The 14,266-nt window shown below is 40.7% G+C and overlaps 1 long non-coding RNA gene across 11 annotated transcripts in view; it reads right to left on the bottom strand.

Moving 5' to 3' along the window:
- The window catches only part of LOC136677648 (uncharacterized), a 40,030-nt gene extending 28,613 nt beyond the window's left edge, over positions 1–11,417 (bottom strand). For all 11 annotated transcript variants that reach the window (XR_010796390.1, XR_010796394.1, XR_010796392.1 and 8 more), the window contains exons 1-2: positions 11,154–11,417; positions 10,184–10,298 (exon numbers count right to left, since the gene is read on the bottom strand). This is a non-coding gene — a long non-coding RNA (uncharacterized lncRNA). The remainder of the gene's footprint in view (positions 1–10,183; positions 10,299–11,153) is intronic.
- Positions 11,418–14,266: the final 2,849 nt, after the last annotated feature.

The following is a 14,266-nucleotide window of genomic DNA, read 5'->3' as shown; positions in this document are numbered from 1 at the left end:
CCGAAAACACAGAAATAAATAGCAGAGTTGCCTAATATTATTGTAATATTTTACTCTTCTGGAGCACAGAATGTTTTAAAATATTGGTCAAATCTTTTCACATATCCATTGCCAAGGAATTATGTTTAAGAATTATATAAATATAATGAATCATATGATACTGGTTTCAGAAAATTTTCCAATTTTCAATGAGTAATTATAGATTTATATTTATCTTCCATATTTAGTCCAGAAAGCAGGGTTCATGAAAATCCATGTGAAAGAAAATATAAAAAATTATTTAACCTAATAATCGAATGCTATTTTTTAAAATATAGCACAGAAAAGATGTGCCATTACTGCTACTATTATTATTACTATCATTTTTTTGGAGTTGTACAAAGTCAATAAAAATATATTTAAAAAAGAAAAGCACATAAAAGATAAGGAAGAGTTAAAGAAACCGAAGCCCAGTCGAAAAAAGCATGTAAAATAGAGCATGTAAACACTCTTTAAAAGATTTATGGATAAGGAACACTCGAGCACAATTGATGTTATAACAACCGCTAATCAGCCCGGGTCTCTAAATACCACCATGAGGGGTGTACGGCTAAGTTTCTGTATTCCCTCGAGTGTAAATGCTGGATGTGTTGCCACCTCTCTCTCCTCCCAGGGCAAACGCGATGAATAGAGCCTCGCAATGACAAACAAGCAGCCAGACAAAAGAGGCAGTGAATTATCGCTGTGCACCGCCCTGCTAATTAAAATTTTCGCTTGTAACTTATGTCAGCGTCAGAAGAAACTGGCGATCATCCCCCTCGACATATCCACCCCCCACCACCCCCTCTATAGCACACACACACACACACACACACTTTCACCCCCCCCTGCCTACATCCCTCAGCTTTTCATTTGAGGCGCGTGTGCGTGTGGCGGGCAAATTGCAGGGACAGACCAAGGGGGCAGCGCTTACGAGTCCAAATTGAATAGCAAGCGCACACACACACTTGCTCACCAGGCTGCAACAAACCCACCCGCATGCATGAACACACATACACACACACACACAGTCACCCACACACACACTCCTTGGTAAGCAACGAGATATTGGGCTCATTCCGCTCCCTCAGAAACCCTGATTGATCAACACCCAAGGAGGGTTTGTCAAAACAACAGGGGTCGAGCCCAGTGGGACGTCAATACGCTGCATTTAGTCACCCGCTAAGCCTGGCTGACGCTAAGGGCTATAAGAACAGGGGAGAGGCTGCTATGCTAAACGGGCATGAACCTAAGGTGCAGATTCTCATTCTATGACAAGTGTCGCGCCCTTATTAGGACATTCATATCTGAGGTTTTCTATGAGTGCAATAATATGTTGTTATTGAAAGGTGCCGGTCCAAACCAGGCAAGAGGATCTCCAAGACAAATCCTAAAGGTATTGTCCTAGGTGTATCATCCCCTCCAAGTGTCAATGGATCCTATGAACAACAGGCACCCGGGACCGCGGTAATCATGAGTTTCAGGGCAATGAAATGACATCACGTGAAAGGAAGTTAGTATTAAATCTCAACATTGTTGAGACACTGCACCAACTTAAAGTGTAGTCTATAGCTGCCAATGGAACAATTTGGAACCACAACTAAACTGACTAGTTTATTTGGATGTCCATAGACTTGTGAGAGAGAGAGAGAAAGAAAGATGACTGAAAAGAAAGCCAGCATAGAGAAAATGGAGGAAAAAACAACAGGAAGACAGACTGAGTTTGTGAGAAAGAGTGTGAGAGACAGAGAGAGAAAGAGAGAGAGAGACACAGAGAAAGAGAGAGAGAGAGAGACAGAGAAAGAGAGAGAGACAGAGAAAGAGAGAGAGAGAGAGACACAAAGAGAGAGAGAGAGAGACACAGAAAGAGAGAGAGAGAGACACAGAGAAAGAGAGAGAGAGAGAGACACAGAGAAAGAGAGAGAGAGAGAGACACAGAGAAAGAGAGAGAGAGAGAGACACAGAGAAAGAGAGAGAGAGACACAGAGAAAGAAAGATGACTGAAAAGAAAGCCAGCATAGAGAAAATAGAGGAAAAAACTACAGGAAGACAGACTGAGTTTGTGAAAAAGAGTGTGTGAGAGAGAGAGACACACACAGAGAGAGAGAGAGAGAGAGAGACACTAACTGACCTCTGCTCCACAGGCTGAATCAGCAGGCTCAGCTGGGGAAGCTTTTAGCCGCTCGCAGGACAGATGCACTGCCCTGAGCCATAATCTGTATCCCGCTTCAAATGACAAATGGCACGCAGCAGCGCGGGAATATTGCATTATATATTAAGTACCTCCCAGTCAGTAAGTTATAGGACTGCGCCCTGGCTACACAGTCTCTGCCTGCGGCCTACACCCGGACTCTGTTTTACAGCATTCAATTAGATAAGGGCCACAACCCGAGACAAAATTTAAGGTACTTAGCTGCTCGCTGTGGCTTCTCTCTGTCTCCGTCTCCTCTCTTTCCCCCCACCTCACACAGATGGACGTTGACATGGACTCAGGTTCCAACAGGAACAATACACTCCTCTAATATATAATATATTCACTGCTGGAATACAATCAGTGTCATGGTAAATTAATTTTAAAACCTGATACAAAAAATGCACTAATATTAAAGGCCCTTGCAAACTTCAAAATGAAAAATAGCAGATAACCCTTTAGAATAACCCTTGTTACAACCTGAACATGTGCTTCCTCAAAGACATGTGAGGCCAGCCATGTCTGTACTACTGTAACACCACCAGAGAGTTCACAATTGAGGGGAATGCAAACTGCCTACATCTGTCACATCAGCCTCTGAACATCTGCACGGTCTAGCACTGTGAACATGGGAATACGAAGCACATCTAACCTCTCAGGGAGTGACGCCAGTTGTGCTTGGACCCCTTGGCCTTGGATAGCAGTGACAAGGAAAAACTCCCTTGAGGCTGGAGGAAGAAACCTATGGGAGGAACCAAGACTCACTCCTCTGGTCAAACACATCATAAACAATAGAGCTTTCATTTTAAAACTAAGAGTAGAAGCATCCTTGGAGTCTGTTTAGTAAAGGTCTGTGCTTAAAGAGTGCATCAAATATCCAGGAGCTGCTGCATGGGAATGGCATGTGCTCATATTTGACTTGTTCTTCTATAGTAATATAGTGAGGAGTGAGCAATCCAGAGTGTTACAGAGACTCAGCCATTTCATAACAGTAGTTTAAAAACAAAAATGTGTCCCAATTTGAATAAGCCACCACCCGTTTGACCTGGTTCTCTCAGTTTCTCTCTCTGTCTCTCTCACACACACACTGCTTTGGCAGAGGTCTAATGGCAGTGAATAAGAGGGATCATCCTCCCCCTGCAGTCATCTGCTTAGAGCCGGCTGGGTGGGAGGGATGGAAGGATGAAAAAAAAAAAAAGGGGGGGGGGGGGGGGGGGGTTAGGGATAGTAAGTTTCTGGGGCTAGGCCTATCTCTCCAGCTTGGAAGGAAAGGGGAGGGAAGAAAAAAAACCTCCATCATTTTTTGACTTTTGACTGCCATATCTGATTAGCAGCCAGCCATATGGGCAAATGTAGAGAGGGGCAAGAGGCTAACCATGGCTAACTGGGACTACCGGGGGAGGGGGTGTTTGGTGAGGGGAGTGGGTGGGAGGTGTACTCCCCCCCCCATCCATGTTGTAAACCATAAAAACATTACAACATACACTTCCTAACATTATGACTATCAAAGCCTGAGCGCATGTTTGCCCACGTTATGACTACTATCACTGCATTAAATTAAAATATATATAGTATATCATTAATAGCTGCATTTAAATGTAATACACTGAGAGCATTTACGCAGCCTGAGGTATGAAGATTAGTGGCGTTACCCACCATGCTTTACCAACCACATGTTTGGGAACAACTTGATAGCTTGCTGCTCTTGGTGTTTATTTTAAAAAAACAAGTTTTTGTTCTCCCTGTGTCTGCGTAGGTTTCCTCCGGGTGACTGTCTGTGAGGAGTGGGGTGTGTTCTCCCTGTGTCTGTGTGGGTTTCCTCCGGGTGACTGTCTGTGAGGAGTGTGGTGTGTTCTCCTTGTGTTTGCGTGGGTTTCCTCCAGGTGACTGTCTGTGAGGAGTGTGGTGTGTTTTCCCTGTGTCTGCGTGGGTTTCCTCCGGGTGACTGTCTGTGAGGAGTGTGCTGTGTTCTCCCTATGTCCACATGGGTTTCCTCCGTGTGACTGTCTGTGAGGAGTGTGCTGTGTTCTCCCTGGAGCACCCGGAGGAAACCCACACAGATACAAGGAGAACACACCACACTCCTCTGACAATGACCTGAGACTGGGATTGACCTGTAGATATTGAGCCCCCTGGAGCTGTACGCCAGAGACACTATCTGTAGCGCCACCATGCCGCACAAACAACGTGAAATGCAATAAAACTGTAAATATAACCACACAGTAATATGTTACATAGTGAATTGTATTTGCATTCAACTAATCTTCTATAAATGAGAGAAAGCCCTCTGTTTTTCCACTTGTTCTGAGTTCAGAACAAGTACAAAAACATGGCACGAATGTAAAGATAATTGCTTTCTTACATAAAATAACTTTTCATTTAAATTAAATCCTAATAAACCATACCCCGGTCTACTTCCACGTAATGTTAATTCCACAGGTATGAGTCCGCGGGTTTTAATGGAACTTCTCAGAGCAGCAGCGAGAAGAAAGACCTCGAGGCCGTATACACCACAGGCGACGAAGAAGGATTAATTATTTGAACGAATTTCATTATATAATGAGATTATTCCTCGCTAATTATAAACCTGAAGGCCCAAAGCCTCTCTTGAACTTGATTTAGAACATTTCTGAGAAGAGTAATCTACACGAAAATGTTTGGAGGTCTTCCCCCAAGTGTGTCTTAGGGTTCACACCTGACCCCTGACCCACGCTAACATCCTCTGTTTCTGGTTTCCAGGGCTTTTAGCCTCCTGTGATAAAAGGCAGACAGTAAGCTTGTGGAGAGAGGATACAGAGAGGAGAGAAAGAGGGAAAAGAAAGGACAGGATGGATTCGGAGACCTTTTCAACCTGTGGCGGCACTGGTCCCTAAAGTGCAGTAAGTGCTACTCAGGGCAGATAAAACAACAGGATACATGAGGGTCTTCACCTCGCACAAGTGTCTAAAAAGTCTCCACGGACTGAAAAAAGAAAAAGGGCAGCCACCCCCCTAAACCCAGCTACGATACACAAACCTACACAGACATATACACTGCAGTAATGATCTGAAGAGTATGCTCCTGTGTGAGACTGTTATGCTGTAATATATAATGTTAATAAATACAAATGTCAAAAAGGATTACATTTTAGAACTAAAATATTCTTAATAACTATCCTTTTATCTACGACATGAAAAACAATGAAGTTATAGAACTCTAGCAGCACTGCTGTGTCTGATCCACCAGCACAGCACACACTAACACACCCACACATCAGTATCACTGCAAAGTTGAGAACCAAAATCATACCTGCTCTGTGGGGACCCTGTGAGGAGGATCCTGACCCTCAAAGAGCAGGGTGAAATGGAGCCGATAAAGTATGCAGAGCAACAGGTGGACTACAGCCTGTTTTTCTGAACATAATCGCAACCTTGGTTACATAATAAGTTCTATATTTGCATTTGTAACTTTATTTACAGCCATTACACGTTACTTTCTATTTGCTTCTTGGTCAGAAACGGCAAATAAATATATAAATTTAAAATATTATTTTTCTATACTTGTCGTGTAAAATCAATGCCAGTATACGACAGCTCTCTCGGCACAAAGAAATATCACTTCCTGCCTAAAAAGGTGTTGATCCACCGCTGACAGTCGTCCCTTTCAGAACCACATCAGAAAGGTTTGCCTGCCTTAAGTAAATGCAGTAACGTCAGTTGCGGCTCCGTTTATTTTCTCAGGCAGGTTGTTAGCTGAACGTACATAACGCTAACATTTGTTTAGCTTAAAAGCAAATCCCCGAGCCTGAGCGCAGAGGGCCTCACAGCTTGACAGTGAACCTAATGACTGCAATGATTAATTGGAGCCCTGAGGACAGTTTTTCTCAAGGGGGGCCATGTCTGCAACCTGCAGATTCTCTCGTGTCAAAGTGTTCACTGGAAGCTGCTGGTGATTTTTTTGGGTTGGGGGGTGGGGGTTTGTGTTAATCATTGTCCAAAAAACCCAAATATGGAAAGGACAAAAGCAAACAAATAAATAAAGCTATTTTTATATTCTACATTCATTCAACAAAGTTTATTTGGGATTTGTGGATTTGTGGAAAGCAAACGTGATTTAACATAATTAAGTATTTATTCACCGCTACAACAAGGGGAGATTCGGAAAGGGTTAAAGCAACACATTCAGACACACAATATTACACTCACTGGAATAATGCTATTTGTTTTTGGGGGTGGGGTTTGGAGCAAATAAACTCCAATGGCTCCAATAAATAGCATTATTTTTTTTACAAATCTCATTAAATACTTCTTGACAGCGCTGTGGAATAATAACAATAATAATAAACATGTAGAACGGTAACTAAAATGTAAAAACGTTTTACATTCACAGTGTTATCCTCTAAGGGAAAGAACAGACGACGTACTGATTGTTTTACTTTGGCCCACAGTGTGTACAGAGCAGACGAGTGCCAAAAACTCACCAAAATGGAAATGTATCACTGCTTTTTTTCATGTGATTATAAGAACAAGAGATCATTTATATTCCGCAGACAGTTTAAAAACCAGGGAGTGATCCAAAAGACAAATGATATCCACCTTCCCAAAACGTCTGGTTATAAACATCTCTGTATAAATCAAATGGAAGACAATGCACCGCGGGGTCAGACGTGTTTACACACACGGACACTCGTGAGCGCAAGCCCCTACGGCAAATGGACGCTGCTTAACTCGTGGGCCGTCTTTCCCCACTCTGGGCGAAGGAGGTATAATTGGTGAGCGATGCTCTAAAAAGGTTCCCAGTGAGGGCTGCGTTTATCCAAGCCATCACCTAGTTCCAGAGATTACCAAAATGTTTACACATTCATTAATCCTGAGTTTCCGCTAATGCATCACTGACAATAAAATAACATCCCCGTGTCCCACTGCCAAGTCTTTCCCAGCTTTGTGCCAAAGTGAATCCACGGGGCCGTGAATACGCACACAAATGTGTTCCCACTGTGAGCAGCGCCACGTTAATAAAGAATCAAGAGTTGATCCGCACGACTAGTGCGTTCGCTTTTTCTCCCCATTTTTATTATTTTGCTTGAATGAGCATCCTCTTTGATATTTTCGTTCGGCGGAGACGACAACCCTAACAATGTCATGACTCCGGCTTTCTCTCTTTCTTCTTTTGGTAGTGGGGATGCACAAAAGGAAAAGATAGAGAGAGGCAGGGAACAAAAAAGAAATGCGTAGCTGGTTGGCCACTGATAAATGGAGACCATCTGATGCTTGAGAGAAATAAAAGAAGCCGGTGAAGTACCCGCACCTGTCAAGCCTTATTGAGTGAGCGTAATTTAGTGCAAAGGTACATTGTAGGATGACTTTATATATTACTGGGAGCCAGCGATTGGAATCATTCATCAGCCCCATGTTACAGTAGGTATAGACAAAAGGCCCTGGAGACTGTCCTCGAGATGTATGATGCTTTCCAATGCCCTTGCTGGTTGGCAGAGATGGCCATATTCAAGACAGATGTCCGTATTTTAGACGCCTAAGTGCTCCCAGAGAGAAAAGAAAACACAGTCCGTCTGATAGTGGTGGTGGTGGGGGGGGTGCACAGCAGAATCGAGGACTTATCTGCGAAATTAAATCAAACAAGAGTGGAGCACCAAAAGCACAAATATGGTAATGAGACAAATCCTGGGTTATCTTGGAATGGAGGTGAAAATGAAGGACTTGCAGCCGAAACCTTTTTGACCCTTTTTCTGTTTTCATTGAGCCACAAAGTAACAAAAAAAGAAAGAAAGAATGAAATGTGAACACAAAGAAAGATTTAATAAAGAGAACCCAATAAAAACTCAGGCATATAGTAGACCACCTGTGTCTAAAACAAATGCCTCAGCGCACAACGCCTTATCACATGCAGAAAAATGTTCAAACAAATGAGTATGTTTGTTACCGTTATTTTCTGTGCTACCATTAGGCCCACAGATGCAGCCAGGCCTCTTGTACTATTACAGACCAAGTACAAACAGAATTCATTTGCCTGTTATTAGGCGATAGGATTTTAAGTGTACGGGGCGCAGCGAAAAGCCAATCTCGCCAATTTGAATCTGCTTGAGAAACGCATGCCTTTTTTCCCTACATCTAACTAATAGCAGTATTACATCCTTTCAAAGACAGAGAGAAGTGATACAGTGAAAACTGTAATTAAAATGTCTAATTGGCATATTTCATAGAATGAAGTAAATTACTAGAGCCTCACCAAATAATTGAAAAACAAAGCAATTACCTTCCACGGGCCCCATTCACCATGATAATTGCTGCAGGGGATGATTCTGGCATATGAAGGAGAGAGAGAGAGAGAGAGAGAGAGAGAGAGAGAGAGAGAGAGAGAGAGAGAGAGAGAGAGAAAAGATCTGCTCTGCAGGGCACATATCTACCTTTGGGCTCATAAGAGCAATTTCCACATCTCGAATGTTCTTTATCGTCATGACGCCATGTAATTGGAGGGACAAGTCAAGGACTAATATAATCCTAATACAAAAAAGTACATAGGTTTAAAGAAAATGTTTCTAAAACGTACAGTATGTGTAGGTAACAGACTGCAAAGGCACAAAGCCTTCAATCTCTTCAACACACAGCTTCATCACAAAAGATCAAGCCTTCAGACAGTAGACAGTACTATTGCTGCAAATGGTATTACTTCTAAACGCAGCATCAAATAATTTATTCATTCATTATCTGTAATCCTTATCCAGTTCAGGTTCGCGGTGGGTCCAGAGCCTACCTGGAATCATTGGGTGCAAGGTGGGAATACACCCTGGAGGGGGCGCCAGTCCTTCACAGGGCAACACACACTCACTCACACCTACGGACACTTTTTGAGTCGCCAATCCACCTACCAACGTGTGTTTTTGGACTGTGGGAGGAAACCGGAGCACCCGAAGGAAACCCACGCGGACACAGGGAGAACACACCACACTCCTCACAGACAGTCACCCGGAGGAAACCCACGCAGACACAGGGAGAACACACCACACTCCTCACAGACAGTCACCCGGAGTGCACTTCCTCTAACTGGATGTAAACACGCTGTCTCACCTGCTGCTGCTCCCAGTGTATTATTCGCTCTAAAACCTTGGGAGTAAATGTTTAAAATAACGATCATCTGCAGCAGCCCAGGACAATACTGTCTCCTGCCTCTGTCCATCCACAGGAATATTTGGACAGCTCAGAGAAGGTAAAACTGGTGGGAGAAAATTATGTCTAGTTTTATAGACACAGAATTCCTGGCATTCTTTCAAATATGACCATGGGCATTCAAGTTAATCTGTGAAATAAGTCCAGCCACTGATCTGCAGACCGACAAAACACCTGCATTATACCTCCTCTCGACTGACGTGAGTTCTGCTTGTGTAAATCTATCCAGACACGAAAAACGCATTCGGTTTAATGTGGATGAGATCCGTCTCTGACCACCTCCGAATGTGGTTTGAGTGATCCAATCATTATCCAATCACAGTGCATCTTGGGGTGTTTACACTTGTTTTTTTACGTGAACAAGTGAAATCTAAATGTGATCCCACCAACAGAAACACACCTTAATTGCAGGTGTATACAGGCCCTATAAGTCTGGGCTATTTATAATGTGTTTCTGGGATGAGGGTTCTTCTACTACAGGCTAAAAACAAATATTGTGATACACTTTGTGCATATTTATGTAAGCACCCCTTGTAATATTATATATGATGCACTGAATTGCAGACATAGGCCGTCAGACCACAGCAAAAGGCCAAAACTATAAAACTTGAGAAACTCCATCAAGTTACAAAATATATAACCTACCCGTTCAAAGGTTTCTGGACATTAACCAGTGTTCAAAGGCGTTAAAAATGAGCATTCATGTCAGCGTTTAGACATGTAAACAAGTCCCAAAAATACAAAACAGTCCTGTCTAGTTAATGTCAAACACAGTAGCATTAGGCTAGCAGAATGGAGTCATTCAACTTACCAAGAAAGTGACTGCTTTTACTCTCAAGAGGTACTTCCAAGATTTTCCTTCTTCACACTGACAGGAGGGATTGCTTAAAATCAGTTATTCGAGGGCAGCCGGGTTAAACTGAAATCTGGAAACCAGGCAAAAACGTCTCAATCAAAATAACAAACACTGCTCTTTATTTGAATCTCAGTAGTACATCCCTGAAACAGCCTATAGCTAAGAATATGAGCCGGTTATGCAGCTATAAATATGACAACATAGAAATTTAGAGAGAAGTTATTTTGCTTATGAAAAACCCTAAGATTATCAGTGAGCTCATCTACTGATGTTGGATGGTAAATTCTGGATCTCCAGCTCATCCCAGAGTTTGAACTCCATGACACCAGAGAATACAGTTCCCCAATTCTACCGCCCAAAGATGGGGTGGTTATTACCTTTCTAACCCATTCTTAGCACTTGGATGCATGTGTAGCTGCTCCAGAGTGTCCTGTCCTACCGACAGTGTATTCTAGTGACAGCTTGTATTATCAAGATAGAAGTTCTGGATTTAATTAATCCGTTAAAAGGGGTTTGTTAGCAATGGATGTCCCTTAAATTAAATGTATTCACAAATTAGAACCAGTGCTTAAACTTTAGGACACACAGTGCACATTAGAACTGCTCAGGAAATATCCTGATCCTAAAATAAGGCAATTAATTATAGTATTTATGCTATATAAATATCCATACTAATATTTTATGGATATTTTAAGTCAGATTCTACTATTCCAGGCCTGTTCCAAGACCCTGTATCTAAAGGTCTGTGGACGTTGAGAAATAGCAAAAAACTGTAGCTAAGGTAACGCCCTCAAAATTAACGTTAGCAAAGAAGGTAAATAAAATAAACACATCGAAGGAAAAACAACGTACAGCACAAAATACAAGCTAACGCCACAAGCTGAGTGTTATTTAACGACAAAATAGAGATTTGTAGCCAACTTACCTCTCCAGGTTTACTTTATATCACGCCACACGGCCACGGCGTTTAACCGTTTCATCTCAGTATGAATTCGATACTGAAACTATGCTAGCGTTAGCTACTCTTAACTAAACTGACAGGAAATTCATTGAATCTGAGCCAAAAGCTTATACTACTATTATTCAGTTAATACACGTAATATTTTATAAATAAATTCAACAACATTGTCAAGATATTAATATACAATTATTATCGACAGAAACGACAGAATTGTCCTCTCTGAGGGCGTGTGGGTGTGGAGAGTGTTTTTTTTATATTAAACGACCTAATAATATTCTCTAGTGGAATACTGTAAACAGGTTTTATATATATAAATATTAAACGAGAGAGAGAATTAAATCACAGCAAGCAAGAGACAATTAAGGCTAAATTTAACAAATAAAAGAAGAAGAATCTTTTTCAGTTTATTATATGTTCAGTTAACTCATAACTTTAAAGCAGATTGATGCTGTGTAAAATAAAAATACATTTTATAAATAAATAAATGCTCTTTTGTGATTAAAAATGTACAATTATTTAAACGTCTTGAATGTATTTTTGTATTTCCATATTTCTATATGATTTCCACATTTTGATATTTATTTATTTTTAATATTTCCACTCCACTGATGACACATATTGCAGGTTTTTTTTTCATGGCTGTTTCTGAAAATAAGATTCACATTTAATTAACTGTAGCCACACTTAAGATCATGCAGTTACACTTTTTAGTTTCATTCAGTTTAATGATGAGGAGGAAGACAGGAGCGCCCTCCCATTTAACATATACACACAGAACTCTATTAATGTGGAAACACAGAAAAATCTAACTGTAGAAATGTAATAATACAGAAACAATTAAAGGTAGAAATGTAGAAATACATAACTGAATAATAAAAAAAAATAAAATAAAAAAACAATACAAAAACACAGGGCTCAATTAAAGACAATTGTTTTATGCAGAATTATGCACTTTATAATGACAAAAAGATATTTATTCATTTATTACACAGTACCTTATATATTTGTGAATTTGTTTATTCATATGTATGTCATTGTTCATCCTCCAATTTTAACATTAAACAAGCAGAACCTGGTGAGTTCCTGCTGGATTCAAAAGAACACCTACAGCCACTCCGGCCTGTAGTACGTAGTTATACCATGTGCACTGTGAGTATCTGAGAAAAGCAGTAAAGCAGTATGAAGATAAATAAGCCATAAAGGAGACATATTTCAACACGCTCTTTAGAACAGAAATAAATGTGTCTCTCTCTCACACACTCTCTCTTTTCCATTGTTTTGCAGCATTTCTGAAATGAGTAAAACTCTTGTATATAAACAACTTCACTGGCGCTTGAAAGTTTTATAAATGACTTTGTTTATAATTCTATAACATTCGATAGCTATCAAGCAGCACTGAGACTTTCATATGTAGACTTTCATTATCTCCACTAGCCACTTCGATTGTTTCTCTGGGGTTTACATAAACCATCAGATAAAACTGGATATTATTTTATCAAAGTAAACTAAGTATGAAGTATTTAGCTAACATCAGCCTTGAGAACCATGGGTTTTGTAGCTGCTTCGTAGTGTATTGGGCAACACTGCTGATTCAGTGCAGCAGACCTGAGTAGAATACCCAATAACTGTCTGTCAATGGCTGACACTGGTCACTATCCAAACAAAAACATGTGGATATTTAGTTTACTGCGTGATTTTGACCACAGCAGCTGTCCTTCACACTGTGTGTACATTTCATGATGAATGAACCAATAGGAATGCTCCAAAATTACTTGGAATAAACCCTTTTTATGTTGACTTCCTAAAGGTTTTTTTTTAAAGTTACTATTTTGGAGATACAGCAACGATACGTCAGGAAGCATAACTTTTACAGATTTAAAAATTAAGAATGACTTGGTAAAATCAATATCATATTGATGAAAATGTGCCGAAATATTGTTACATTTTAAATTCCCCATTAAAGGGTAACTTCTTTCTATGCCATTAAAGGGTTGATGTATTAGATATTACGAATTATTATATGTGATATATACTAAATTATATTACATATCTAATATGTCTTAGAAATAGATCCACGTGAGAAATAGTAATACAATAATAATAGTAATGTCTCTGATACTTTATGGAACGTTGCGCAGTGGTGCCACGGCTGTAGTGAAGGGTATCAGGGTTAAGACTAGCTCCATTTATAAACAACATACCTTTAAGGTTCACCTTTCTTTAAAGGAGCTGAGGATGTGTCTCATTGCTTTGAGCTTCCCAACACTTTTGCTTGATCTTTGGCCTCATCTTTCATTCAGGGAAAGATAGACTGATCGTGGAGGAGGAGGATTGTCTCGATATTCCTGTCATCTCCGACACGCTGGGATCTTCCCTGAGGTTCAGCTTTAAAACACTACTGTACCATGACGGAGGTTACGGCAGCAGCATCGTGGAGAGGTTTTTTTTTAAACGAAAGGTAATTGGGCATCGCAAGGCTGACTTCACCCATGGATTGTCTGTCAAGGAGTTGGCTCTCATTGGTTACAATGGGCCAGTGTTGTGGTAATGTAGTCTCCAATCCATTTACTAAGTGTGAAGACAAGGAAGGAATGCCAGTTATGCCTTTTTTTGTGAAGAGCTGTGGGCTAGCTGACGCCAGGGAGAGAGTCCAAATCTAACCATTGGGTTGCAGGGCTTGTTCGGCGTGTGTTTTGCATGTAACATGAGACTCGTTATAGAATTGTTCTTTTCTGATTCATTAAAAACTTTGCAAACTCTAAACAAACACAATAAAAAGATATTTCTTATGAAATGTACATAGGCCATCATCCTGTATTTTTCCTGTATTGCTTTATTTATTTAATTAGTTGATATTCGCATGGGTTTATGTTTTTCACATGACCATTTCCCAACCCCTGTATCCTTTAGAAATACCTAGCTGTATTTGTTCCTGTCCCTTTCAGTAAATATATGTAAATAGCCTTCACTCCCATTGGCTGAGAAGCATTTGGTACAAGCTGAAACACTCCATATAACTTCAGCATGAATAGGTGGAACTGAACTTCCATAGGGCGGCATGGTGGTGCAGCAGGAAG

Source organism: Hoplias malabaricus, chromosome Y (genome assembly GCF_029633855.1).
Source record: "Hoplias malabaricus isolate fHopMal1 chromosome Y, fHopMal1.hap1, whole genome shotgun sequence".
Taxonomy (NCBI): Eukaryota; Metazoa; Chordata; class Actinopteri; order Characiformes; family Erythrinidae; genus Hoplias; species Hoplias malabaricus.
Note: the sequence above shows the minus strand (reverse complement) of the source record. Positions and strands in the feature narration are given on the sequence as shown.